This window comes from Schistocerca serialis, chromosome 1 (assembly GCF_023864345.2).
Source record: "Schistocerca serialis cubense isolate TAMUIC-IGC-003099 chromosome 1, iqSchSeri2.2, whole genome shotgun sequence".
Classification (NCBI taxonomy): Eukaryota; Metazoa; Arthropoda; class Insecta; order Orthoptera; family Acrididae; genus Schistocerca; species Schistocerca serialis.
Window position 1 is genome coordinate 471,471,185 of NC_064638.1, and position 26,587 is coordinate 471,497,771.

Below are 26,587 nucleotides of genomic sequence, written 5' to 3' on the forward strand. Positions count from 1 at the left end.
TTTGCCGTTGTTGAGGACACGGGAAGTGCACGGTAAATATTGCCGGAGCTTTCAGTCGAGATTCGAAGGAATACAGGTAACGAATTTATATTCTGACTTAAGTACAAGACAAGCATATTATAAAGAGTTTATTACTGTAGACAGAGAGGAGAAAAGGAAACTGATAGCCATGAAAGTCAGGGCGTCAGAGCACTTGACTGAAGCACAACAAAACGAACTGACTCAACTACTCACAGATTATGAGAATGTGTTTTCGGAAAAATCCGGTGTATCGAGGGCTATACCTATAACGTCGAAGTAGTGCCTCACGATACTTTCTGTCACGCAAACTACACCATCCCGTCGTCAAAGAAGGAGGCAGTTACGAAGGAAATAAGAAAAATGCTCGATTTGGGGATAATTGAACCATCTCTATCCCCGTACAGCAGTCCGCTCGTGGCCGTAGCGAAAGCGGACGGCAGTATACGTCTCGTGCTTGATGCGCGCGATATTAACAAAATAATTGTACCTGTCAGAACGCGACCAGAAAACCTGGATGAACAGATACAGAAGTTTTATGGAGTTAAATATCTCACCTCTGTCGATATCCTTCGTCGTATTGGCAAATCCCACTAACTGAATCATCAGGAAAGTACACTGCCTTTGTGTTTGCCGGCAGAAGTTACCAATTTAAAGTTTTACCATTTGGATTAAATGTTAGTGCAGGTGTCTTCATTGCAGCGCTCGATACAGTATTAGGACCAGATTTGTTGGACCGAGTAACGTTGTATGTCGATGACTTATTAATAGCTACTCCCGATTGGGAAAGCCACATGGACACGCTGAGATGCGTACTAAAAAGATTTTCTGAGCTAGGCGTAACAGCAAACCTCGCAAAATCCAAATTTGGCAGGGAGAGAATAAAATTTCTTGGTCATGTAATATCACCTACAGGTATTGTGCCCGATCCGAAGAAAATGGCAGCAATTGAGAACTTCCCTCCTCCTAGAACCAAGAAACAGTTAAAGGCATTTCTGGGTCTAGTGTCATTTTTCAGACGATTCATACCTGACCAGCTTTTAAATGATAATACCCTGTTAAACTTGTTGAGAAAGAATACACCCTGGATATGGAATGAACTGTGCCAGCAGTCATTTGAGCAAATACAACAAGCCCTTCTAAACGCTAATCTACTGTCACATCCTGACATGTCAAAAGAATTTTGCCTTGCTACAGACGCTTCCACTGTCGGACTAGGCGCTTGTTTATTCCAAATCGATGAGGAAGGTGGAAACAAGAACGTAAGAATAATCGGTTTCGCAAGCCGAGTGTTGTCAAGTTGTGAACGATCATATATAGTCACCGAACTCGAAACACTAGCAGTAGTATGGGCCATGAAGAAGTTCAGATACTATGTGTACGGAAAAAATGTAAAAATTTTCTGTGATCATCAGGCCTTAAGTTTTTCGCTGACATGCACGTTAATGCACGACAGGTTGACTAGGTGGGTGCTTGCTCTGCAGGAATATCAATTTCAAATAATGTATATAAAAGGTTGTGACAACGTAGTACCTGATGCTTTGTCACGGTTGCCGCAAGGTCTGCCTGAGTTAACAACAATACTAGAACAGGCAACAGAGTACAAAATTTTAGTTATGAAAGACCCTACTTGTCGAAAAAAGTTCCTGCAGACGTGCAAGCAACTGCCTAGTTTACAGGACGAAGATCCCACCTTGGGAAAACTCAAACAAGAACTCCTAGCTTCGGGTGGAAATCAGATAGGTAGCCATTATTCTGTGCAAAATAGGGTATTATATTACCGGAAGGATGTTAACAAGGACTTGTGGTGTATCTGTGTACCGGAAGTATGTATCAGTGATTTAATCTGGCACGTACACCTTTCGTGGGGACACGCGGGCATTGACAAATGTAGGGCACTTCTCGCAAGACAATGTCATTTTAAGAATATGAAAAGAATAATTCAGAATGTTGTAAGGACATGTGTAGTTTGTCAAAGGACGAAAACTACAAATCTGCCCACTGTAAGTGAATTGCATCCTGTTGTTCCTAACAAACCATTACGACTAGTTTCTGTTGACATTCTAGGGCCACTACCCACTGGCAGAGGTGGTGTGAAATATGTATTTGCTGTATATGATCCCTTTTCCAAATTTCTAAAATTGTATCCTGTAAAAGCTTCAACGGCCACACCCCTCATTCAGAAATTACGAACAGATTATTTTGTTAATGTTGGCAAACCACAGATCATATTATCCGATAATGCCATCTATTGTACCGGTCTCAAATCGAAAACGTTTCTACAAGAGCAAGGTATTAAACACATTTTTGTAGCTCGATTTCACCCGGAGAGCAGTCTTGTAGAGCGTACCTTTAAAGAGTTGAACAGATTCATGAGAACTTACATTCCGAATCGCCACTCCAAGTGGGCAGAATACGTTTCGACTTTTGAGGAACTCCACAATAGATTGCCACATTCAGCCACCGGTTATACTCCACTAGAAGTCATGTTTGGAAAGAATGAAACCGACAGCTGGCTGTCACCATTACCGACTGTACCACGACAAATTGTACCTCACAAACAAATTATAGCTGAGACTTTAAATAACTTAACGAGGTGCGCGGAGCGTCGAAAGGAGAAGCATGACAAGAAAATAAAGAAGGTAACAGTGTACCAAACAGGTGACTTGGTGCTAATAAGGACTCATTCCAAGTCATATCTGTTAGCGAAAAAGAATAAGAAATGGCAACCGGTGTGTGTCGGGCCCTACAAAATCATAGACATACCACATGGATGTAGCTATTTGTTGGGTGACGTAGAATCGGAAGAGATTAAAGGGCTCTATCCATTCAAAGACTTAAAGAAGTTCGCTCAGTGGAGCAACGTTTACGTATGTGTGTAGTAGGTTAAGTTTAGAGTGTATTTTTTTTCTGTGTGTAAATATTCAGATTTTAGTGTAACATTAAAAGACAATGAGGCTCACAAGATTAGTGCGATTCAATTTTGTAGATGTTAAGGAATAATAGTATTTTTAAGCAATTACATTTTGAAGAAAAAAAATGAACGTAGGTTTAAGAATATTTTACAAATGTCATGTTTAAAAATGCTTTAAAAAAAATTTTTTTTTAATTCAACAGCATGTAATGATGAAAGAATTTTTCATTAGTGTGTCATGAATATTTTTGAACTGTAGTAGTAATGCAACTTATGAAATTCATGTATTTATGTCTATACCAATCCTGAAATACGCTCAATCATAATTTACTTAACAATATGAGTGCAGGGTGTACATCACCCAAGGTACCTCATGTGTTTTGGACAAGGTACAAAGTAAATCAGTAAACGCGACTACCGCTAAACACTGTTAAAATATATTGCCAACTGCTAAGGCAGAGATTTGCACGAATTTGTAGTGTAAACAAAAGCCACAAATCTAACATTAATCTAGGAACTTGCACGCTAGGCCTAGATTATAAAATGTCTACAATAATGCGAGAGGCAAAGTTTTGTAAAGTCGAGCCTGGCTCTGGAGGGCAAGTACGCAATGAGTGGGCAGACATGGCATGGGGACTTACCTCAGACGAGACGGAAATACACTTGTATAGTCAAAAAATCTGAAGGCAAGTACCACTCTATGTGGAAAATGAAAAGAGATAATTAGTGCGAGAGACTGGCAAAATCCAGCACTAGCCAAAATCCAGTTCAGACTGAATGAAATACATTAGTGTTTGTGAACTAATCGAAACAGTTACTTTAAGCAGTGTGAAAACTGAAGGTGAAACTGTGATACGGACAGTGAAGTGCTAGTATTGAACGTTCAACAGCGGTAAGGACGCCAAACTCCAATATTACGCACGAAAAACTGTGAAGTGAAGTGAACCCACAGTCAATATTTTTGGGAGAGACTGTAATTTCAGTGAGTACAATAATGCGAGATTGGAATGCGATGCGTGGACTGTTGCAAAACAGCGACCGCAGAAACGGCGAATGTTTGTGCTAAGCTCGTACTGGGACACTCACCAGTGCCTGCGAGTGCGGCGAAAACATAAATAATTTTGTCAAGACAAAAACTGACGTGTAATGGAAACAGTATTGCATCAAAACTGCATTCACGGGAGAAGATCCATGTCATGTATCCTGCAGGACAGTGCTGGCTTGACACTCGGAAACTGGCGAGAGCTTAACAACAACTGCCCCACTAATAAATGCTTCTTTCCCACTAGCGTAACCATCTGCAGCGGGAAACAAATATTACGTTGGTTGTGTGTATGTTTCATGTACTACGTCGGAGATGCGTAGCAGAGCTGACTCCTGCCAACAAGAGCGGGGGGCGAATATCATTCCACTCCGCCGCGCCCGGGCGAGACAGAATCGCATCGCCAACCGTGCAGCCGATCAGCTGATTCTGACGTTCCGCGACGGCGAGAGACACGCTGGCGTCGAGCGGGCGTTGACCTCTCCGCAGCCGCCGCGACCGCCGAGCACCGAACACACCAACCGACGCCGTCGCGAGCTAAACGCCGCGGCGTAGATCATCAATGACACCGCAATCAATTGTTATGATGACCTCATTTCTTTGCATAGTGCAACAAAACATTATTTGTAATGTATGCACATCCTGTACTCCAATGACATCCCAGAAACATTTAAGTGAAAGTGACCCAAGCAGTTAGTCTGTCGCTCCGCCGAGGTTTTCCCCAGGTTTCCCTACGGCCGCGCCAAATGGGGAGCGAACAGTTGACACCCCTGGGACTTCAAATATTCCGGACTAACTCGTGCTTGTATACCTTTGAACACTGCAAAAGTTGCAAACCGAAAAAGAAGCAGCCAAAATGAAATTAATTGTATTCTATGTCCTTTTGTACATGACTGTATACGTAACCAATTGTATATTATATTGATATGTCGATAACTTCATCTGTATTACACTTTGTGTGCAACACACCTCAGTAATTACAATATACGATGTGACATATGTAAACCGTGAAAGAAAAATCTGCGTGTGGACGCTGTAGACATGAAAGAGGAAATATTTATGTCAAAAAACACGAACATTTTTTATGACATAAACATTTCGGGGGGCAATATAGGGTCCCCAGTGCTATATTACGAAAAGACTTGAAAAACAGTATTTATAAAGAAGAGACATTTAAAAATTGAATAATATATTTTTATCATGTAGCCGTAAAACAATAATTTCTCTGTCGAGAAATGCAAGGAAATGCAATGCAAAGAAATAATTTATGACAAAATGATCTAAAGAGACGACAAGATACGCTCTTTTGTTAATTTTTTTAGTCGACTTCACTTCTTCACTTGTCTTGATGATGTACAGACGGACATCTTGCGAGTGCTGGCAAACGTAAGCATATTTGTATGATTTAATATTATTGTGCACTTTTAATTTGTAAGAGGTGATCCCGATTTCATGTCCGCCTTCCTTGAATTAACCTACATTCAAACAATTTACAGTTCAACAATCGCAGCGGCCGATGCAGCCAACGACGCCATTACGTGGCGATATTAACTTATGAAAATTAACGGAAGCGAAATACTCGCCCGCTATTAACATAATATTAATTTTTCTCCACAGCCGCCTGACGTGCTGAAAATACTTAGCTTTAAGATTCTTATTTTCAGTACCATAGCCGAGAGCCAGAGCCAGGACTCCGACTATAATACAATGGTTAACGGAGGTAAGAAAAAATACTCTCGCGCGTGTGTGGGCCGCAATTGTAATTAATAACTAAAGATATTTTGCTTTAAAGTGAACTGACTAGCCGAGGAAATTAATATGAAAAGTTTATTACATTGTACAACTTATATGCTCATGTTTTAAGATGCAGCGAGTCTAACATTCATTAACGTAACAAATAATTTGAGATTAATATTGTTAAAAAGGAGAACTTCAGGAAAGCATTTAATCGTAAAATCAAAATTAAATGAAATATCATTTTTATTAAGGCCCACCACGTAAGTCGGCAACAATCAAAAAATAATAATAACAATAACAATATATTAAATTACGACGGCCGACGGATGCGAGATCATATGGGCCGCTTGCAAAAACAAAGTTAACAACACAAGTTGCGACAAAATATAACCAAAGAAACACACATTGCTGGCAGAGTGAGCAAGAAAGTCCTTAGTCTATTTGCAACCCATTCTGCGTGACTATATAGCCCGCCCATGTCCATTTCGTTTTCATTACGGTAATATTAACGTCTTCCATCCAGTCTGTACGTTGATCTTTTGTTTTCTTTACTTTTGCTGCTAGTAATATTCCCAGAGCGCTCCTCTCCACTGCTCGTTAATCTTACTTGTATTCACATCGTTTTGAAAACGCTATTCAGTTAACTAAAAGCAGTCTAGGGGACTGTCAATCTTTTTGTCAAGTCTTTAGATATCAATCTGGTCACTGTCTTCAACTGCCCTAAACAAACAAAAAAGCCATCAACATCGTCGGAAACATCAGTGTTAATTTCTTCAATTTACTATTTTATTTGTACATTCAATCTTGTCTATTTTCAAAGTTGCTCTATTAAATAAGAGGATGAATGCTGCGATATAACTGTACTGCTATCTATCACTAGCCATTGTCATCATGTATCATAACTCATGAAACAAAAATCTGTATATGTGCATTAGTCAAACAATGAACTGAAAGAGGGGAAAGAAATACAAAAGAAGACGACTGGGTAAATTTAGAAGTCGAAATACGGAAAGCAGCCGAGTATCACAGACGTAAAAAGACAAGCAGTAGTAGAAACGCCTAAAATATGAGGTCGACTGAAAATGGGAAAATGTCTGAGAAGGAAGACTAGAAGACAAATGCAAGGCTCTAGAAGCGTGTACAATTAGGAAAATTAGAGACATATGGAGAAATGAAAAACAAATGACGTATGCATAAATGAGAAACAAGTGTATGAATAAAAAGAGGTCAGATAGCAAGCCAGTACTAGGCAAAGAAAGGAAAATTGAAAGGAGGAAGAAATATGTAGATTATAGAGGGTCTGTATAAGCACACATGAGGTCAATATTACACAGGGTGATTCCGTGATTATCTTACCAGCTTTCAAGGCGACTGGTAAATGTTTCAATTTGAGGTAACGAGCCCTGGTCCGGAAGCGACCGGGTAGAAAAGTTATAAGCGAAACACGTTCTGGTAGTAAAATGCTACCTTGTTTATAAGTTGAAGTACTAACGTCGATCAGCAATAACCAGATGGAGCTGTACCCAGTGACGGGACTTGCAAACGTGGTATTTCGTGCAAGCCTCTTTATCTCCGAGTAACTACTACAAGCTACGTCCTTCTGAATCTGCTTAGTGTATTAATGTCTTGGTCTCCCTCTGCATTAAAAAGAATACTAAGTTTTGCCGGTTAATGTTTTCGTTAACTTACAGGGTTACAGTTATTGAACTATATGAAAAAAAACAACATAAATTAGTTACAGACCAAGGCGTGCACACACTTGATTCAACATATAAACGTCACTGCAGCACTACAGATATTCGAATTTAGGTATGGCATGTTGGATATGCCTGCCATCATTGGCGATGATACGGCGCACATGAATACCGTAATTCTACATGACCCGTGTCATGTGTTCAGATCCGGAGAATATGGCGGCCAATCTAGGCTCATGCCAGGGGACTCCAGGAAATCGCAGAGTGCTTCGCCAGGACATCATACACTCTCCTGCTTCGACGGGGCCGAGCTCTGTCTTGCATGAATCACATCTTGTCGAAATCCCAAAACCTTCACGTGCCGTTACCGTACCATCAAGGAATATCGCTCCGATTATTCCGTGACTGGACACTGCGCATTACACAGTCACCTGTTGAGGGTGAAGAGACTTCTCGAGTGCGAAATGTGGATTCCGTGACTGTCAATGACCTCCTGAATGGCTGTTGTCAGCTTTGAAATGGCTTTGGGGTTGTTGTTGTACACCTTGTCTTTAATATAGTCCCACAAAGAGGAGTAGCATGTGTTCAGATACGGAGAAGACGGCGGCCAATCTAGGCTCACGCCAGTGGCCTCCAGGAAACCCCAGATTGCTCCGCCACGACATCAAACACTCTTCTGCTTCGAGGGGGCCGAGCTCCGTCTTGCATGAACCACATCTTGTCGAAATCCCAAAACCTTCACGTGCCGTTACCGTACCATCAAGGAATATCGCTCCGATTATTCCGTGACTGGACACTGCGCATTACACAGTCACCTGTTGAGGGTGAAGAGACTTCTCGATTGCGAAATGTGGATTCTCAGTCCCCCAAATGAGCCAGTTTTGCTTATTGAAGAACCCATCCAAATAAAAGTGAGCTTCGTCACTACATCATACCATACTAACTCCCATCTTGCCCCGCGGCCAACCGTGCAGTTTGAACGTCCTGAGGCAAATCGTTCAGAATTTATGACGATTTTATTTCATATAGTTCAATAATTTTTACCCTGTACATGTTACCTTTTATATAAATAATGAGTTCATCTAATTTTAGGCGACAAAGGCGAATAAAACGGGACATTCCGTAAAAAAAAAGGTATCAGACATCCCCTGAGAAGTGGATAGGTAGAGGAGGTATTTTTTTGTCGCCAGCACGCTCACCTGATCTTATCCCACTTGATTTATTCTTGTGAGGCCATTTGAAACGAATCGTGTACGAGATGCCTGTCGAGCCTAAAGAGGCTCTCTAGGCAATAATTCTCGCTGCGTGCTGCATTGTTCAGACGACACGGGGGATATCAGAACGGGTACGACAGAGCTTTGTGCAACAAAACCGTGGCCGCGTTGGCGCTGGTAGATTGCATGTAAACAACTTTTGTAAGTGTAGCAATATGCGAAACTTGGCAGGTAAATGGTATTCATTATTACCGTATCGTATATTTAGAGTTTTCGGTCTCTCTGACATCAAGTTACGTGGGTCGTTCTGGTCCATCGACAGGGCAAATTATCTGAAGCTGTTCGGGACTATAAAGCTGAAAATCATGTCATGATCAGAATTCTGAAGTTGGAGCATTTAATCTGAGAGCTGCAAGAGGCTAAATCGGAACTTCAGTAGAGTTTCGCTTATAACGCGGCACTAGGGTACCCTCCATCAAATTCATACATTTATGAATCTCTGTAAGTAGGTAAATATGAGATTGGAGATATGGTACGCCGAGAAGAATTTCATAAGCACTGAAATAGCGAAATGGAAACAAAACCCCTAAAGCAGATGATATTCCATCAGCATTATTTCCTTGAGGTAGCCCGCCATGACAAATCTATTCCACCTGGTGTGCGAGATATAAAACACGAATAATAATTGCCGGCTGGGGTGGCCGAGCGGTTCTAGGCGCTACAATCTGGAACCGCGCGACCGCTAAGGTCGCAGGTTCGAATCCTGCCTCGGGCATGGATGTGTGTGATGTCCTTAGGTTAGTTAGGTTTAAGTAGTTCTAAGTTCTAGGGGAGTGATGACCTCAGAAGTTACGTCCCATAGTGCTCAGAGCCATTTGAACCATTTTTTAAATAATAATTACTACTCCAACGAAGGCAAGCGCTGACTCTAATGAGTCATGACTGCAGAATATTAACACGAATTATTTACAAAAGAATGGAAGAGCTGGTAGACTCCGACATCGGAGAAGATCAGTTTGGGTTCTGGAGAAATGTTGGAAAACGCAAGGCAATACCAACCCTTCTATATATCTTAGAACATAAGTTGAAGAAAGGCATATCTACGTTTATAGCAATTGTAGATTCAGAGAAAGTTTTTCGCAGTGTTGACTGGCACACACTCGAAATTCTGAAGCACAAGGAGCGAAAGGTTATTCACAACTTGTACAGAAACCAAATTACGGTGACGAAGTACATTAAAGGTAAACTGTAACTGAGAATCGAGTGATACAGAATGGTACCCTACCCCTACGTTATTTAAACTGTACATTAATCAGTAAAGGAAACAAAGGGGAAATTAGGAAAGAGAATGGAAATTCAGGGAGAAGAAGTAAAACTTTGATCTTTGCTATGTTCAAATGTGTGTGAAATCTTATGGGACTTAACTGCTAAGGTCATCAGTCCAAAAGCTTACACACTACTTAACCTAAATTATCCTAAGGACCAACACACACATCCATGCCCGAGGGAGGACTCGAACCTCCGCCGGGACCAGCCGCACAGACCATGACTGCAGCGCCTAGACGGCTCGGCTAATCCCGCGCGGCTCTTTGCTATAACATCTAGTTCTGTCAGAGATGGCAAAGGACTTGGAGCAGCAGCTGACCGGAATAGATAGTGCCTTGAAAACAGATTATAAAATTAACATCAAGAAAAGTAAAACAAGGCTAATGGATGTTATGTTACGATAGGTAGTTCACCGCTATGCAGGAAATAATCTATTCATTGTCAGCAAAAATTTTTATTTTTTACAGATAACAGTGATCTCTTTTAATATGTTACATCGCACTGAAGGCGTTGTGAGTATGGTGAAATCTCAGAAAATTGGTTCTTTGTAAAGTAACTCGTTGATTTCTTTTCTATGGTCAATGCTAGTGCCAGTTAACAGCCTTCGTTTACTTCTCTGATAACTTATTCGCCATAGTTTGGCACTGATTTTCTTCGAATAGTCGAGGGCATTGTCAAGTAAGTCTATTTTAGATAAGATCTAAATTATATTCAGTCAATGTATTCACTTTCGCGAGCCTTTTACTGAATTTTGATTTAATTGTATGATATTAATTGTAAAGACTGAAAATTCCGTATATGGGTCACTAATGTGCATACTTACGTTAGTATGTAGTTATTTGCTGTCCTTAATTTCTTTGTGCGCACTACTCCACTGCTTCTGTCTGATGATGAAATTTCGGAACACGAGTAGATTAATAAAGAACTGTGCGATCAAGACTCCCATGATTCCAAGTTGCGCCAACTAAGGTCTGCGATCCCTTGGCGGAGTAATGTCAATGCTGTCAAAAGATACGGCTATCTACACAGTGTGTCCCAGTTCTGTTAGGACTGCTTGTGTGAAATTCCGAACTGCAATGCTGTCTCGCGGTGAGCTGCGGCGTTACATCCTTCAAGTTTCAAAAACAGCTGTGTAGAAGTTCAAAGCGCTACAGCAGGCATCCTGGCAGTGAATGTAACAGTACGTGTCTGCCACTTGCCAAAAAATACAATGGAACAGCGACGCAACGTCAAGCTTTTTAGAGTCCTCTAGCGATTGTGGACGAGAATTCGTCGAATTCGACCTGAATACCGAGAAGCAGGTTCCTAATTGTTCGTCAGCGACGACACCCCTACCCATAAAGCGAAGGTTGTGCACGAGTTGTTGGCTTGCAAATGGATCACAGTCCTGGACCACCCACCCTATTCGCCGGATTTGACCCATCCGACTCTTGGTTGTATCCCAAATTGAAGTTGGCAATGAAAGGATCCAGTTATGACTCAATTAAAGACATCCAAGAAACTTGTACTGCAGTATTAAATGCAACCCCAAAAAATGGACTACAGTGACTGTTTTAAAACCCTTTTAAAACGGTTTCAGCTGTGCTTTGCAACATATTTTGAAACTCGCAGACTCGCTCATCAAAACCTGCTGCATACTTCCTGTTTACCTAGAATCATGAAATTTGTCAAGAAGCACATTAAAAATAAAGGAAAATATCCGAACAGTGATAATTTGCAATTACATGACATAAAATGTGTTCACTCTTTATTGTCCGTCTGTCTGTGACGACACCTTCTCTCGGGAACTGGTAGCGGTACGAAGTCGCAATTTGTGTCAAAATACTAAGGGCTGCGGTCCCATGTTGGAGTTCACAATTTAAGTTTCTAAGTCAATGCACTCGCGAGATAAGGCCATTTATTTGACATATTTCGATGCAAACTCACTCATCAATATATATAGCGTGAGGCAGCTAAATCATAACACCCCTTGTATCTCCCCAACCGTAATAGATAGAAAGATGCCGTTTGGACAGTGAATTGCAAGGACAGGTGCTATTTTTCATTACAGATATATGAGGACACCTTTGGTTGTTTTTTTTAATGGAACCCTATGTTAAATTTTAGCGCAATATGATCGGATTAAAAACACGGTTTCAAGTATGTGCATATCATAATATTTGGGCGAATAGTTTTTGAAACACAGATATGTTCATGTATTGTGTTCGTCCTTCGAAGCGGCGTTGTCCAATGGGACCTTTCCTGTTGACCACTGAGGAACGTAACAGTGGAGGCGTTGTTTTCCTGCTTCTCGATAACGCCGCAAGGTGACGCACGAGGTAGCTGCAGAGAAGGGTATAAATGTACTGCTGGGGTAATGAGACATCGCATTTTCGTCACAGTTTCTTGGAGCAGACATGTGCACCAACGAAGAAAAGTTAGGCATGTTCCTAGTATATGGTGAAAGCAGAAGAAATGCTGTTAGAGCAATACAGCGATATAGAACTCTGTATCCTGATAGTGAGCGTCCTATGCGCCAGCTTCTTGCACGTATTTGCAAGAAACTACTTGAATCGGGATCATTGAACGCCATACAGAAGACAAGGCAGAAAACTACAACTGGCGAGGTACATGAAGAGGGCGTTCTAGCGTTGGCGCATAACAACCCTACTGTTTCGTCGCGACGTATCGCCTCGAGTCAGAGAAGTGTTCTACGCATATTGCACCGGCATAGATTTCACCCGTTTCACCTCTCATTACATCAAGGATAAGTCAGAGAAGTGTTCTACGCATATTGCACCGGCATAGATTTCACCCGTTTCACCTCACATTACATCAAGGACTCTCCGGCGTGGATTTAGAACGGCGCCAGAAATTTTTCTGGTTTGCTCCTCTGCGCCTACAAGATGATCCAACTTTTTTCAACGGGTGCTTTTTACTGATGAAGCGACTTTCACCAACCACGGTAATGTGAATTTGCATAATATGCATTACTGGTCAATAGGGAAACCTCATTGGCTTCGACAGGTACAGCATCAGCAACCGTGGAATGTTAACGTGTGGTGCGGCAACGTCGGAAATATTGTGGGGCCGTACGTCATCCCGGGTGTACTAAATACCAATAACTATGCACAGTTTCTGCGAAACGTTCTGCCCATTTTGCTGGAAGAGATACCACTAACTACGCGTCAGTGCACGTGGTTCCAACATGACGGCTGTCCTGCTCACTCTTCCCGTGTGGCTACAGAGCTGTTAAATGAAAAGTTCCCGGATTGTGGTGCTGAAGTGAACGGGCCAGCCCGGTCTCCTGATTTGACCCCTCTTGATTTTTTTGTGTGGGGAGCAATCAGACATAAAGTGTATGCTCAAACACCAACTACGCTAGACGATATGAAACAACGTATCATCGCTGATATCTCACGTGACACCCTCCCAGCCGTTCACAAATCATTCGAATGGCGACTACAAAAGTGCATTGCAGCAGACGGGTAGCATTTTGAGCACATGCTTCAGTAAAGTTTTGTATCACGTACAGTACGTATTTTGCATCTTTATGTGTATTTGCTTCGTATTGTGATCGATAGTAAATATTTTCAAATAAAAAACAAATACGTACGAAATAATTGTGACCAACAAGGAGCCGAGCGGTTCTAGGCGCTACAGTCTGGATCCGCGCGACCGCTACGGTCGCAGGTTCGAATCCTACCTCGGGCATGGATATGTGTGATATCCTTAGGTTAGTTAGGTTTACGTAGTTGTAAGTTCTAGGGGACTGATGACCTTAGAAGTTAAGTCCCATAGTGCTCAGAGCCATTTGAACCATTTTTTTGACCACTAAGGGCCTCCTCATGTATATTTGTATTTCTGTTACTTAAAATGTATTAACATCTTGTAGTATTTTAATACTGAACGTTGTCTACTATTTTGGTATCACAGTGTTCAAATAACTGAATAATATTTGCTCGACATCATCAATTAATTTTTGCGCAAAATATCGCAGTATGTATTATTATTGTCGGGTAAATGGGCGTGTTTGTGTCAGGGCGGACTCGTGACATTTACCATGTACTCCACACAACAGGAAATGTCGCATTGGACAACGCGACTTCGAAGGACGAACACGATACGAGAACATAACTGTGTCTCAAAAACTATTGGCCTAAATATTATGATACACACATATTTGAAACCGTCTTTTTAAGCCCATCATGTTACGCTAAAATTTAACATAGGGTTCCATTTAAAAAAAAACAAAGATGGCCTCATATCTCTGTAATAAAAAATAGCACAAACATGAAATTTGATGTATTTAAGTAGCCCCTGTTCCAGCAATTCACTGTCCAAACGGCATCTTTCTATCTATTACGGTTGGGGAGATACAAGGGGTGTTGTGACTTAGATGCCTCATCCTATATATATGGTGAGTCACCTAACGCTACCGTTGGATATATTTCGTAAAACACATCAAATACTGACGAAACGATTCCACAGACCGAACGTGAGGAGAGGGGCTAGTGTAATTGTTTAATACAAACCATACAAAATACACGGAAGTATGTTTTTTAACACAAACCTACGTTTTTTTTAAAATGGAACCACGTTAGTTTTGTTAGCACATCTGAACATATAAACAAATACGTAATCAGTGCCGTTTGTTGCATTGTAAAATGTTAATTACATCCGGAGCTATTGTAACCAAAATTGACGCTTGAGTACCACTCCTCCGCTGTTCGATCGTGTGTATCGGAGAGTACTGCAACATACATCGCGTTTCTACAGACTGATCTGCCAACGTTGCTCGAAAATGTCCCACTGGAAACGCGTCGACGTATGTGGTATCAGCATGATGGTGCACCTGCACATTCCGCAATTAACACTAGGCTGGCCCTTGACAGGATGTTCGACGGGTGTTTCATAGGACGCGGAGGACGCATAAATTGGCCAGCACGTTCTCCTGATCTTACACCTCTGGACTTCTTTCTGTGGGGTACGTTAAAGGAGAATGTGTACCGTGATGTGCCTACAACACCAGGGGATATGAAACAATGTATTGTGGCAGCCTGCGGCGACATTACACCACATGTACTGCGGCGTGTACCACATTCACTACGCCAGAGATTGCAATTGTGTGCAGCAAATGATGGCCACCACTTTGAACATCTATTGGCCTGGCATGTAGGGACACACTCTATTCCACTCCGTAATTGAAAACGGAAACCACTTGTGTACGTGTACCTCAGCCCTCATGGTAATGTACATGTGCGTCAGTGAAAAAGACCAATAAAAAGGTGTTAGCATGTGGACGTAATGTGCTGTTCCAGTCTCTTCTGTACCTAAGGTCCATCACCGTTCCCTTTGGATCCCTACGTAATTCGGTGATCTCCGATACACACGATCGAACAGCGGAGGAGTGGTACTCAAGCGTCAACTTTAGGTTACAATATCTCCGGATGTAATTAACATTTTACAATGCAACAAACGGCACTGATTACGTATTTGTTTATATGTTCAGATGTGTCAACAAAACTAACGGGGTTCCATTTAAAAAAACGTAGGTTTGTGTTAAAAAACGTACTTACGTGCATTTTTGTATGGTTTGTATTAAACAATTACACTAGCTCCTCTCCTCACGTTCGGACTGTGGAATCGGTTCGTCAGTATTTGATGTGGTTTACGAAATATATCCAGCGGTAACGTTAGGTGACTCACCCTATATATATATATATATATATATATATATATATATATATATATATATATATATATATATACGTGGTGTGAAGCACCTGCCGACAGAACTGCTCTCCCCTGCCCCGCTGCTTATTTTTACTGAAGTCTGTGTCAAAATACTGTAGTGGCTTGCGAAAGCATTCTATAACGAAACTCTCGAACGAAATATTCTTGCTATTATTACAGCGGGAAATCCAGAAATAAAAAAAGAAAGGAATTCAACACACTTAAGTTATATATAAATACTTATTTTTTACTTGTTACTTATATATATATATATATAAACTTAAGCTTGTACCGAGCCCGTAGAGCTCGAGTCCTACACCCAGCAGTGCAGAATAATTTCTTTCTTTTTTTTAGTTCTGAATATCCCTCTGTAATAATCGCAAGAATATTTTGGTTGAGAGTTTCGTCATAGAATGCTTTCGCAAGACACCACAGTATTTTGACACAGATGTCCGTAAAAACAAGTAGCGGGCCTGAGGAGAGCAGAGCGGCCGGCAGGTGCTCCACAGCACGCATGTGAAACGAAGCGCGCGGTGGCGCCGGCCCCTCTGTATTTTGGATAATCCGCTCCCCTTTGCTGTCCTATGTAAATGCGCCTACTGCAAAATGCATGCTCTAAGTGCGTGCAAGCCGTCACACGGCCGACTCTTTTTTCTAAATTCCCTTCCGAGGGAACGGGATGCTGCGTTCTGCCCTGCCCTGCCCTGCGACCGCAACGCCTCCCAGCTACACGCAAATCGAGTTTTTATAATGGCGCCCGCTTTTCCGAGCGGCTGGGACCGTCCGCAAATACTTCCGGCCAGTGGCGATCGACACGGAACGGCTTTCAGAAATCGATAGCCGCGGGTTCTCCTGCCGCGTGAGGGTGTGAGGTCGGTAGAGGAGGAGCACGAACCAGAAGTGCCCGCGGGATAGTCGCCTTCGGGTATCACACCTGCTCGCATCCAGGCACAGCAGGTGCGGCTGCCGGCTTCATTTAGACCGGCGACCGTGCAGTGCGCACATTGTGAAGACAGCACTGACAACGGAGAACGTTTACGAAGCGAAGTGGTTCTCAGGTGATTCTGTTGTATACTGGGAAGTCGCAACGCAACAAAAATGTAACGAAGTGCCGGAAGAGCGGCAGAGGATCTCGACGTTTGAGGCAGGGGTTGCCACTTGGCCCTCAAAATAAATGTAACGTAGCGCGAATGCCATACTGCAGTGCCTCTGTTGATAAGAAGAACGATGCACTGTTCCTTCGGTCATACATGCATATATTACGAATACAGGAATTTCGGATTTGTAGTAACTGTCAAGTTATCCACCGTTTCCCTCTCGAAATTGATTACACTGCTGCTTGTACATCTACATCTACATCTTCATCTACATTTATACTCCGCAAGCCACCCAACGGTGTGTGGCGGAGGGCACTTTACGTGCCACTGTCATTACCTCCCTTTCCTGTTCCAGTCGCGTATGGTTCGCGGGAAGAACGACTGTCTGAAAGCCTCCGTGCGCGCTCTAATCTCTCTAATTTTACATTCGTGATCTCCTCGGGAGGTATAAGTAGGGGGAAGCAATATATTCGATACCTCATCCAGAAACGCACCCTCTCGAAACCTGGCGAGCAAGGTACACCGCGATGCAGAGCGCCTCTCTTGCTGTAGCACATGTCACGAACATAATATACATTATTTGACCATGCAGGGATCTTCATGTTAATGCTTTCAAGTGAAAGTATCTTGTAGCAGTCATGGACTGTGTGGCTGGTCCCGGCGGAGGTTCGAGTCCTCACTCGGGCATGGGTGTGTGTGTTTGTCCTTAGGATAATTTAGGCTAAGTAGTGTGTAACCATAGGGACTGATGACCTTAGCAGTCAAGTCCCATAAGATTTCACACACATTTGAACATTTGCTATCTTGTAGCATGTGACTTATTAACTTTGTACTTTAGGAATTAACGTGACGACTCCTGTATGGTTAAATAATGAATGTCATAGTCATAACATGAAATATAACTAATTCCGAAAGACCGATAATGAATCGCTTGGCAATGGCTACGATTCTGAAATTGCAATAATGTGCCCTGAAGGAAGTAACAATAGTCAAATGGTCGAAGCATTAATATGTAGCAAATTCTGCCTTATCTGATCAAAAGTATCGGGAATGTCAGGGGCCTTGTTTCCTCTTCAGTCTTTCAGCGCTCTGTCAAATTCCTCTAGTAGTGCATTTCTCCTATCTAATCTTCATCTAATTTATCTTCTCTTCCTATATTACTGTTCTCAAGTTTGTTCCCCTTACATGTACCCTCCACACGTTCCTTCCATCTTTCTGCTTTCCCTTTTTTGTTTAGTGCTGGCTCGCCATTGAGATCTTGATATTAGTACTACTGCCTCTCTTTTCTGCAGGGATCTGTATCCTCTATGTTTCCTCTAGTTATGCATGCTTTTACAGTTTTGCATTTATCCTTCAGCAATTTCTGCTTAACCGTTTTGCTCTTCCTGTCAATCTCATTCTTAGACGTCTGTATTTCTTTTCGCCTACGTCGCTTCAGTGTCTCAATTAAAATTAGTATCTCCTGAGTTACAGAAATGTCCCTATTAGCATTTCCTTTTTACCTATGTGATCTTCTGCTGCCTTCACCCTTCCTTCTCTCAAAGCTATCCATTTGTATTCTGTTGTGTTTCTTCCCCCTCCTTCAGTCCCTCGTAGCCTAAAACTCCCTATGAAACTCTCAACAACCTCTGATTGCTTCAGTTTATTCTGATCCCATTCTCTTAATTTCCTAAGTTTTGTAGTTTCTTGAGTTCCATTCTAAAGTTTACAACATCTGCCCCTAGAAGTGTTGTAGTGTAAAATATTGTTTCGAAATCTCTGTCTCACCTTTTACTCCAGTTCGCCATCACAATGAAATTTTCATCTCCTTTAAATAATGAATAATTTCTTTAAATTCTTTCAATCTCCTAATCATAAGTCCTATAAACTTGCACTAATGTAGTGAGCATTGGCTTTGTGTCTTTCTTGGCTACGCTAATGTGTTCATTATGTCGTTCATAGTAGCTTACCGTCGTTTCTGTTTTCTTATTAGTCCTGTTACTGCCTTACCCCATCTACTGTTATATTGATAATCCTGTACTAGCCTGACCAAAAGTTGTTTTCTTCATGCCACAGCATTTCACTAATTACCACTATATCTAAATTCAGTGAATACATTTCCCTTTCCAAATTTTCTAACCTACCTACTCGATTTAGGGGCATAACATTCCACCCTGCGATCTGTAGAAGCCGGCCGATGTGGCCGAGCGGTTCTAGGCGCTTCAGTCTGGAACCGCGCGACCGTTATGGTCGCAGGTTCGAATCCTGCCTCGGTCATGGATGTGTGTGATGTCCTTAGGATAGTTATGTTTAAAGTTCTAGGGGACTGATCACCTCAGACGTTAAGTTCCATAGTGCTGAGAGCCATCTGAACCATTTGATCTGTAGAATCCCACTTTGTTTCTCCTGATGACCACGTCCTCGTGAGTAGTCCCTGCCCAGAGATCCAAAGCGGCGACTAGTTAACTCAACCACGTGATGTGGCCCCGTGGTTTGAGGCGCCATGCTACGGATTGCTCGGCCGCTACTGTCGGAGGTTCGAGTCCTCCCTCGGGCAGAGGTGTGTTAGTTTAAGTAGTGTGTAAGTGTAGGGACCGATGACTCAGCAGTTTGGTCCCTTAGGAGTCACACACACTTGAATTAATTAACTCCGTAATACGTTACCCAAGAGACTCCTATCGTCATTAATCTATACATTATTGCTACATGCCTCTGGTAAAAGGAAATTATGGCTGTAGTTTCCGCCTGTTTTCAGCCGTTCGCAGGACCAGCACAGCAAGGCCATGTTGGCTAATTTTACCAGGTCAGCTCATTCAGTCGCCCTGCAACTACAGAGAAGGCTGCTCCTCCTCTTCGGCAACCATAAGTTAGTCTGGCCACTCCACAGATGGTTCACATATTGTAGGGCTGTCTGCATCACTGAGACACGCAAGCCACCCCACTTCAACAAGGTCCATGTTTCACATGGGTCCTCCTCATTTATTATGCCAGTGTCCGGCCCCGGTAGCTGAATGGTCAGCGTGACGGATTGTTAATCCTCTGGGCCTGGGTTCGATTCCCGGCTACGTCGGGGAATTTTCTCCGTCCAGGGACTGGGTTTTGTGCTGCCCTCATCATCTTCCTATCATCCTCATCGACTGCAGGTCGCCGAAGTGGCGTCACATTGAAAGACCGGCACACAGCGAATGGCCTGCCCGGCGGGGGGCCCTAGCCATACGATTAAATAAACAAAATTATGTCAGTTCACATCATTCCCAGTATCCTTGTGGAACAGTAGATCTACACGGCTTCGATTCTATATTTCCCTTCTGACAATAAAAAACGTTTCTCTTGCAATAGTGGTAGACAAACTCATATTTGAAACTACCGAATATACCCTTCAGCTATACTGGCATTTAAAGGTTCATCAGAAAATTCGAAATAAGTTTTCAAATAAATCATATGGTACATAGCTGCTTTTGGCATTCAGTGCAATTATTATGGTTCTCACCTATTATTGTGTGTCGCACCTGCTCGATGGTATTTCACAGCGTATTATTCTCTGCTTCAGCTGACCACTCTAACGTAATTTTAGAAGTGATCAAGCATTGTCGTGTCGAAATACAGGTCGCGTCATTCCCATTAGTGTGCTTTTTATTTGTTCCCAAATTTTTTTTTTTTTTTTTTTTTTTGCACGCGTTAGGCCACATAATTGATGGACAAATGACGAGAACCCAATCACCAATATGCTGGCTAATTTCACAAGTAATGTGAGCCAAACTTCTGTAAATGTTCCACTTGAAACGGTTTTCAAAAATGTAGGTACAGAACTGTGAGTCATAGAAATATTCCTCTCGGTCCGCTGCAATAACCAAATATTGCCGCAATAATGGAACACTGACACATAGCACTACATGGACGACATATACGCAAAACGAAACGAGGATCAGGGCAAAGTAGCAATCTGTTCAAGTTATCGTCACACTAAAAGTCGACTCTACTGCAACTTTTTACTCTTCATGTACACAAATTGATTCATTCACTAAAAAAGACAGACATACTGATAGCGGTTCGCTCCTCCGCCATCGTGCCAGACAAAGACGCGTCAATGTACACAGGATGAGTCACCTAACGTTACCGCTGGATATATTTCGTAAACCACATCAAATACTGACGAACCGATTCCACAGACCGAACGTGAGGAGGGGCGCTAGTGTAATTGTTTAATACAAACCATACAAAAATGCACGTAAGTATGTTTTTTAACACAAACCTACGTTTTTTTAAATGGAACCACGTTAGTTTTGTTAGCACATCTGAACATATAAACAAATATGTAATCAGTGCCGTTTGTTGCATTGCAAAATGTTAATTACATCCGGAGATATTGTAACCTAAAGTTGACGCTTGAAACCTCCGACGTTCAGTTGCGTGTTGTAACAAACACGCGCCACGGTCGGCGAGCAGCATCTGCAGGGACATGTTTACGATGACGACCGTGTTTACGAGTGTGGCTGTAGTGCACTGTTGTGGGTTGGTCTAGCTGTCGCAGTGTCCGCATGTAGCGAGCGCTTGCTGCTATTGTTATTCTGCATTCGTCTCCGCACGCAGACCAACTGTAGTACACCGTGTTACCAGACGTCTGTGATAGTGTAGTGTTGTAGGAACTGTGACCATGGTGTTTTCGAACTCTGAAAAGGCGGAGATGATACTCATCTATGGCGAGTGTCGACGAAATGCAGCTGAAGCCTGCAGGGTGTATGCCGAACGGTACCCGGACAGAGAGCATCCAACGTGCCGCACATTGCAAAACATCTACCGCCAACTGTATGCAACAGGTATGGTCGTAAGCACGCAAACGGGTCCGTAACAGGCCTGTCACAGGAGAAGCGGGTGCAGTTGGTGTGTTAGCTGCTGTTGCCATGAACCCACACATGAGTACACGGGACATTGCGAGAGCCGGTGGACTGAGTCAAAGTAGTGTCATGCGCATACTGCATCGTCACCGTCGTCAGCAAATACATGGTGATGACTTTAATCGTCGAGTGCAATTCTGTCAATGGGCATTAACAGAGAATGCGTTGCAGTTCTACCTGTTTACCGATGAAGCGGGTTTCACAAACAATGGGGCAGTGAATCTACGGAACATGCATTACTGGTCCGTGGACAATCCTCGCTGGCTCAGACAGGTAGATCGACAGCGACCGTGGACTGTAAATGTATGGTGCGGTATCATTGGCGACCACCTCATTGGTCCTCACTTCATAACAGGGGCCCCATCAGCTGCAACATACATCGCGTTTCTACAGAATGATCTGCCAACGTTGCTCGAAAATGTCCCACTGGAAACGCGTCGACGTATGTGGTATCAGCATGATGGTGCACCTGCACATTCCGCAATTAACACTAGGCTGACCCCTGACAGGGTGTTCGACGGGCGTTTCATAGGACGTGAAGGACGCATAAATTGGCCAGCACGTTCTCCTGATCTTACACCTCTGGACTTCTTTCTGTGGGGTACGTTAAAGGAGAATGTGTACCGTGATGTGCCTACAACCCCAGAGGATATGAAACAACGTATTGTGGCAGCCTGCGGCGACATTACACCACATGTACTGCGGCGTGTACCACATTCATTACGCCAGAGATTGCAATTGTGTGCAGTAAATGATGGCTACCACATTGAACATCTATTGGCCTGACATGTCGGGACACACTCTATTCCACTCCGTAATTGAAAACGAAAACCACGTGTGTACGTGTACCTCACCCCTCATGGTAATATACATGTGCATCAGTGAAAAAGACCAATAAAAAGGTGTTAGCATGTGGACGTAATGTGCTGTTCCAGTCTCTTCTGTACCTAAGGTCCATCACCGTTCCATTTGGATCCCTACGCAATTCGGTGGTTTCCGATACACACGATCGAACAGCGGAGGAGTGGTACTCAAGCGTCAACTTTAGGTTACAATATCTCCGGATGTATTTAACATTTTACAATGCAACAAACAGCACTGATTACGTATTTGTTTATATGTTCAGATGTGCTAACAAAACTAACGGGGTCCCATTTAAAAAAACGTAGGTTTGTGTTAAAAAACATACTTACGTGCATTTTTTGTATCGTTTGTATTAACCAATTACACTAGCCCCTCTCCTCACGTTCCGTCAGTGGAATCGATTCGTCAGTATTTGATGTGGTTTACGAAATATATCCAGCGGTAATGTTAGGTGACTCACCCTGTATATTAATGTCACAGGCCAAGCAAGATAAATTACAGTAATTCAAAAGGAAACAGTCTTTTGCACGCTGCACATTAACGCTGATTTTATTTATCTTGTACACACACACGCTTTGTGCCTTAGTTACAAGGCATCTGCAGTGAGTGTCCTGAAATATTAGAGCATTTTTAACGTTTGCTCATACGGTTTATCGTTTGCACTTAGGATACAGATTTAAAATAGTGTAGTTTTTTATACTGAAACGGAAAAGTACTTACAGAAGCCAAACAGCTTTCTCCCTGGTAGCAAACCAGTTGAATGTTCGGACATTTCTTTTTTCTCACTGTTTTCAACAGATGGCAATTTAGCTGCCATTTTTCCTTGTTGTATAGTGTGACTTATTTCTGTAAGCGCTGCCAACTTACTCAGGTTTTGCCTTTTTTTCTGTGACTAAATGTGCACCGATGCAACTTCTGTGTATGTGTATGTGTGTGTGTGTGTGTGTGTGTGTGTGTGTGTGAGTGTGAGAGAGAGAGAGAGAGAGAGAGAGAGTGCACTCCTTTATTCTATTTCATTTTTCTTAGATTTTCTTTATTTTTTATTTATTTTTCCATACTTCTATATTCTTGGGCGAGAATTTAGATATGTAATCAGCTGTTGGGAATACTTTCTAATATAAAAAACCAGACAGTGTAAACAATGAGTAGTTAGTCATGTTGACTTGGTCATTTAACCGTATCATACATTCAGCCAGTGTTTTGTATATAATTACTTTCTCTTAAATGTTCTGTAAAAGTTGAGTGAATTGACCCATACTTCCATGCTCTGATATGCTCTTGGTACTGGATGTCAAAGGTTCTACTGGTGTGCCCTACCTATCGTCCATCACATGCATTGTGTTGTCGTTGGTATATTCCTGGATCCTGGTAGATGTCTGTGTCTTTCGTTATTTTTGAAATATACTCTTGGATTGAACCGTCTGCTTTGGATGCTATATTTGTGACTTGTCTTTTGAAGATGTTTCTGATTTTATGTGTGAATTTGTGCTTGTAGGTCGTTGTGTATCTTCTTTCTTGTTTTCTCTTATTCGTTGTCCCTGTTTTTCTGCTGCCGTATGCTTGTTTGTGAGATGGTTTGTTGTGTGTTGCTTTTGGATGAGTATTTGTCATATTTAGTTTCTGTATTTGTTGTTTAATTTTTTTGCTTAATTTTATGAGCAGATTACTATTGTACCTATTATTTGTTGCTATTTGTTGCTATTTGTGTGACATCTCGTTTATTGGTAGCTTTCTGTGTTGAGAGGTACATGCTTCAGAAAGTCAGCACAGTATCAAAGTGCTGACTGCTGATGTGCGTGGGCTTCTCAGTTTTATCTTTTTGTGTATTGTGTTTGCATGCAACTGATCAATTTCTGCTTGATGTTCGTCAGCTAAGCAAAGGATATCATCCATGTATCTGATCCAATAAAGCATTTTGTAATTCTTTATGATAATGTTTCTTAAACTCAGGTTTTCTGCGAGGTTTATGGAAATGATAGCTAGAGCACTTGACACTCGAGATCCCATTGGTAGCCCATCTCCTTGTAAATAGCATCCATCATTAAACTGAAAGTAATTCTGTTCTGTTATCAGTTACAACAATTTGTGTATTTTTGTGCTGTTTTCCTCCAGTAATTGACTTATTCTACAGGTTTTGTTCTATGATGTTTATTGTTTCTGTTGTTGGTGTGTTAGAGTGGATATTATCTATATCAAATAGAGAATGGTAGATGTGTTTCGGTGTTTTGTGTATCTTTCATGAGTTGTATTATTTCTGTGAGATGGTTCTTATAGTTCTATCTTCTATTTTATTCGTTTCAGATAGTAATTTCGACATGTGTCCTGTAAATTTATATGTGGGAGTTTTTTCGAAGTTTACAGTTGGACATAAAGTGATATTTGGTTTATACATCTTTGGTTGGCGCCAGAGGATGGGGGCAATGGAAATACTCTCTATTAGCTTTGCTTTTTCTCTATAATCTGCTGTGCAGTCTATATTTTTAAGGTTATTTATTTTAGCATGAAATTTGTTTGTCGGCTCTGATTCCAATAGTTTGATATTATTTTGAATATTGAGCTCTTGTGCTTTGTCAGTGTATTGTTGTTTGTCCATAAGGAAAATTCTATCCTTTGTCTACTTTCGAAATAATGTTTTCATTTTGTAATTTCTTTCCGAGTTTACTGACGGTTATGGATTCTGTGATTTTATTATTTTTGTCATTTTGTTTTATCTGTCTGTTATGATATATATTTTATTGTTTATAAATTTCTTGTTCACATTGCTATTTTCACATTTCTCCTCTCATTTTGGAACAACTTACCACTATATTACAAGGTTTTCTACGAATTCTTCGTCAACTTTTGCGTTCAGATTATACTTCAGTCCCTTTTCTAATACCTCTTTTTCTTCATTGCTCAGCTGTGTTGCTGTGAGATTCACCAGTCTTGGGTAAACTTGGTGTAAGTGTTGAAATTGTTTACGATTCATTTTTGGGTGTTGTCTTTGTTGTCTCCTGAGCTGTTATAGTTTTCTCATGTTTTTATTCAATTCCTAATGTCTAACTTACAGTCTTGTTGACCAGATAAGAGAAAACAGCGGTATTGTTATCGTTATTTGCAAGCTGAGCATGAGTATTATATAATTTTCGAAATGAAGTCTTTTTTGCTTGCAGAGATTTGTCTTCGTATTTTAGACTTACTTTTTGAGCTGCTTGCTTTGCTTTCAGCACCAGATTAACCGTTTAAGTAAACTGTTAGTTTGGTTCAAGATTATTGGATTGACAAATATGTTGAACTTTATGAGTTTCATGGTTTTATGGATGTTGAGATGCAGTCTTATGAATATGTGGTAGAGGCCTACTGGAAATACCTGGCATGGATTATATAACAATTTTGTGCTGGTCATTTTAACAGCAGCTGTATACAAATTAAGTAGTTCAAAAGTGAAACTCCTTTTCCATGCTTCACATTAAGTTTTTTTATTTATCTTCTGCACCCATACTCCTTTCGCCTTAGTTACAAGACATCTTCTGTGTACACTGAAATAGTACAGGATTGTTTCGTTTGCACATAGAGGTTATCGTTGCATTTACAGGCTATAGATTTAAAACAGTCCACTGAGGTTTTTATACTAAAATAGGAAAGTAGTTAGATATCAACAAGTAAATTCACTATTTTCCAGTTGAATAGCTTTCTCTCTGAGGGCAAACTGGCTGAAACTTTGCACAGGTCCTTTTGGTGAATTTTTTCAACGCATAGCAATTTAACTGCCATTTTTCTGTATGTATACTGTCACTTGTTTCTGTAAGTGTTGCCACCTTTGAGGTTTTGCTTTCAGCTGTTTATTTTCTGTGACTAAATTTGATCTGATGCAAGTTTTCTATGCGCATATATATATATATATATATATATATATATATATATATATATATATGTGTGTGTGTGTGTGTGTGTGTGTGTGTGTGTGTGTGTGTGTGTGTGTGTGTGTGTGTGTGTGTGTGTGTGTGTGTGTGTGTGTGTGTGTGTGTGTGTGTGTCCATCTTTATTTTATTTTCTTTCTTCTTTTTTATATTTGATTTCTTATTTATTTTTTATTTATTTTCCATACATAGA